Source organism: Panicum virgatum, chromosome 5K, assembly GCF_016808335.1.
Source record: "Panicum virgatum strain AP13 chromosome 5K, P.virgatum_v5, whole genome shotgun sequence".
NCBI lineage: Eukaryota > Viridiplantae > Streptophyta > Magnoliopsida > Poales > Poaceae > Panicum > Panicum virgatum.
This window is the reverse complement of record NC_053140.1, coordinates 20,931,039-20,935,232: the sequence shown is the minus strand read 5'-3', so window position 1 is coordinate 20,935,232 and position 4,194 is coordinate 20,931,039. Positions and strand designations below refer to the sequence as shown.

The 4,194-nt window shown below is 41.6% G+C and overlaps 1 long non-coding RNA gene across 9 annotated transcripts; it reads left to right on the top strand.

Moving 5' to 3' along the window:
* Positions 1-214: 214 nt before the first annotated feature.
* On the top strand, positions 215-3,682 carry LOC120706900. Of its 9 annotated transcripts, XR_005688522.1 has the most exons (5): positions 223-1,188; positions 1,282-1,374; positions 2,086-2,148; positions 2,361-2,422; positions 2,499-3,682. It is a non-coding gene; the product is annotated as an uncharacterized LOC120706900 (long non-coding RNA). The 9 variants fall into 9 exon arrangements; XR_005688521.1 differs by having other exon boundaries at positions 218-1,188; positions 2,361-3,682; XR_005688519.1 differs by having other exon boundaries at positions 215-1,012; positions 1,117-1,188; positions 1,282-3,682.
* Positions 3,683-4,194: the final 512 nt, after the last annotated feature.

Sequence of the window (4,194 nt, the reverse complement as noted above, 5' to 3'; positions counted from 1 at the left end):
CGAGCTCGCGACGGAAGAAGCGACGAGCTGACAGGCAGATAAAACTCCACAAAATTTTGTCATGCTGCAAAAGGTTGGATCAGTGGCAGTTGTTTAAGGTTACCAAGCCGGTTCCAATATTGTTGTTCCATTCCCGCTGGTCTCAGAAAAAGAACAACTGAAGTTGTACTTGGGTTCTTGCAAATTCGGATCGGATCGAAGATGAGACCGCCACCTAGCCAACGCGTCCTGTATCGGGTTTCTTAAACAGAGGTTGCTCCTCCTCGCTCAGGAGCGATTCACGCTACGGCGGATTCCTTTTCCTCGCACGGGAGTGATTCACGCTACGGCGCAGGTACGACCGCTGCTCGTTTGCAGGGGCTTCGAGCGGAGCACCAGCACGCCGAATAGGCTGCCACACTCGTCAGCCCCTGGATTCGCTCTTTCGGATTCGTGGAATTGTGGAATGGCAACCGCTATTTCTCGTTGCACTGGCCCATATCTGGAGGGTAGGCCTACGATGAACTTGGCCCCATTAGCAGGGAGAGGATGTGGTGGTACAAGATGTGTAAGGCAAAAAGAAGGGAGAGGGCGATAGATAGGGTCCTGGACCTCTCCGCCCCGTAGCCAGTCCATCATCATCTCCTCAGATTCGCCTGCAGCCCCCTCACCGTGGTGTTCCATCTCATCCGACCAGACCGCACAGCGCGCGGCGCGCGGCGCGGCTCCACTGCAGGAGGCGTGTGCGCTCCCTTCTCTGCTGTGCGGCGACGCACCGCTCCTGTACAGGCGTGCGCCCCCCTCCCTCTCCATCATGATGCGGAGACTGTCTCATCGGAGCAGTTGGAGGAGGCCGTGCCATCCCGTCGACACCTACCAGTCCTCGCCCCAGTCTTGCGACGTCCGCCGAGACAAGTACCCCCCCCCACTGCCTCCTTCATCTCGCCTCAACCCCAAACCCTAGCAGCAGCTTTGATTTGGTCTCTTCTTCCCTCTGGTTCCTCCGCCTTTCAAGACCAAAACGTGGAGATTTGTGAGCTCCGTTTCTTTCTTCTCCTTTTTCCTCTCTCCTAATCTGTAGCTTTTTTTAGTTTTGCCTTGCCCTAATTTGCAACTTTTCGATGTGGCTCGCTGTAGGCACCGCAATGGCCTCAGGTGACCTGGGAGGGTAAGGGTTAATTAGCAGCGGCCGGATTGAAGCCTTTCAAGGTGGGTTGATCTCTTCTTTGATCCTGTTTTTTCAGTCCCGATGCTGCAGCCTTTTACTGAGCGTGATTATGGTGTATTTCCCTTTGTTTGCAGGTTCAGCTAGCGGTGCAGAAAAAAGATGAGCCCGTAAGATGTTTGCAGCTTCAGCTAGCAGTGCAGAAAAAAGATGAGCCCTTACTGAATCAGGTTCTTTTTTTCCCTTCAATGAGTTTGCAGTTTCTACCTTCTTTTTTCAGTTTTTTACCCTTGCAGATGCTCTATTTCTTACCTTAGTCCGGTTGATATGTTTGAGTAATTTTTAGTTGCTGCCTGCAAGGTAGTTGTTTAATTCATAAATGTATGATTAGGCTACCATACTTATATTGCCTCATGTTTTATGATATCAGTAGATTTGTAAATTTTTCTCTTTAATAAAAAATAAGTTGCTATCAATAGCATATTTATCTGGATAGCCCACCTTAACAGGTCAGTAGCTAGAGTTTGGCATTAACGTTCCGCATAGTTTAGCATCACAGATCTGGTATTATAAAGGGACAGTAACCATATTTTTGAAAAAAAGCATTCTTATTTGCATGAAAAGGGACAATAACCGTAGTTATATGAATGATAGCTTGGTTAACATGAAAATGAATGCTGCTTCGCGTTAACCTGTCTGGAACATTTGTTCCTAGAATTTGGCATGTCTGAAATAGGTTCCTTTACTCTAACTCAATATGCTTATTTTATATGAATGATAGCTTGGTTAACATGAAAATGAATGCTGCTTCGCGTTAACCTGTCTGGAACATGAGTTCCCAAAATTTGGCATGTCTGAAATAGGTTCCTTTACTTAAACTCAATATGCTTATTTGCTCTAGCTGAAATGCGCTTATATATTATCTTTATTCCTGTTACAAGGAGAAGAGTTTATGTCTGTTGTTGCCTAAATCTTCGTGTGGTTTCTGTCTTGGCATTGCAAAGGTGAATTCTTGCTACTTAGAATAGAGTGGTGACCACATATTCTATTTTTTCAGTTATTGACATAAAGAGTAATCATCCAGTCAAATTGTACAAACTCCTAGAAAAATGATAATGCCATATGGCTGCCAGTTTTTACATGTTTTACCTATGGTTTCTTCAAACCATATTCCATCTATGTGATATTTTGCTTCACCTTTACTGCTAATCCAAAGGAGTATAAGGATGGAGCTGCTAATTCAGCAACTAAGATAGAAAAGACCACTACAAGGAAAAGGTCTATATTGCCAATACAGATTTGTGTTTTATAGCATGTCCAATAATAATCTTATACTAACATGTACAATTTTTAGGTCATGCCCCTCACCTAGCAAGAAAATTGCCAAAAAGACTGCAGCTTGATGGAGACCATGAAGATGAAGATGATGCCTGTGTCCATGACACTCCGAGGACTAGGTATGCCCTTCCTACAAAACTTCTAGATGAAACACATAGCTACACTTGATCAAAAAATATTATCTTTATTAATCATCACCAATTTATACATTTGCTACATTGCAATATTATGAACATAATTTTTCTTATTAACCAAATAATCTTTCTGCACTTACCCTCGCAAAACCCTTTTTGATTTAGGTACTCCTACCATGTTTACTTGCCTTCCTGCTTATACAGTACATATCATCCTTGCTATTTTCTTCACATATCATCTTTGGATATCATAATTGCTATTTTCTTCACATATGATATTTGCTATTTTCTTTATACCTTAATACAAATTGTCATTACACCTATGTGAGGTAGCCACTTGTCACTGTAAACATCTTGAATTGTTGCTTCATGTTATCTTCAACTATTTTATAACCAACAGCTGTTCTCGATAACTACATTTACAGTTCTAGTGCCGATGCTTAGAAGGAAGACGCGGATCAGCTCATTTTGTGTCTTCAAAGTTGCAGCCGTGCCCAGATCTACATCTGCTGAATTGCTACTGCATGCAATATATTCAGCTTTATAACCTGATGCTCAGCATCAATTAACTCTATTTTGGATACTTTTATGGCTGCAAACTGTGTTACATCCTACTTCCTCTTTAATATATTAGTACTCGCTTTTATTTGGGTTAGCATTCTAAGCTACCTAATCCTCAATTGTAATATATGGCTTGACAATGATGCCAGGAAAATTCATGCTTTGACTTTTAACATCTCTTGGGCATTTTTTCTTATCTAACATCTCCTGTGCTTTTTTTCTGTTTAACAGATGATGGCAAACATGATGAAGAACATGAGCCCTGAGATGATGGCAAACATGAGCAAGCAATTTGGAATGAAGCTGTCAAAGGAGGACATTCACTCAACAGTACTGTCGCCATCGTTAACATATATATTTGCATCAGACAATTGCTATGTGTTTGCCTATCATTCAAAGCATTATTAGATTTGTAATCTCTTCAGTTGCTATATTTCTATGTTTCAATATGAAATTTTATGGTGTATTTACTCCAATATAGAGATATTTCTATATTTCTACATTATGTTCCAGTGTTTTATATGTAGCGTTAGATTCCCCCAGAGGCCAGAACAACATCGGGGCATTATTCCCCTCTCCCCAAAAAACGAAACATTTCTCTTAGTAATTTATTACCACTCGCACTTCTTCATCATCATATAGAGTACTTGCACATTTCTAATATACAAGAGCAAATTTGCACGGAGGCCATGTCAGTAAAATTTATGCCTGGTGAACCTCATGTATAGTATAAACAGATTTTCTGTAGATCAAACGGAACTTTCGGAGCAACCCTCTTGTAAAACGTTTTCTACTACTTCTACTGCTTGGCCGCACTCTGTCTTGGATTCATTGCTCTGCGCCTACATACTAGGCCGGTGAGCATAAGCATGATGATTGCATAAAGATCCCAAGTGTACTTTGCGTGGCATGTCCACCAAACGGATTGCTGAGAAAAAAAAGAGAATTTACCTTTCAAAAAAAAATAATCTGTAACCTCCGGTAATTTTGTCTTACATTGTTAATTAGTTTCACGTT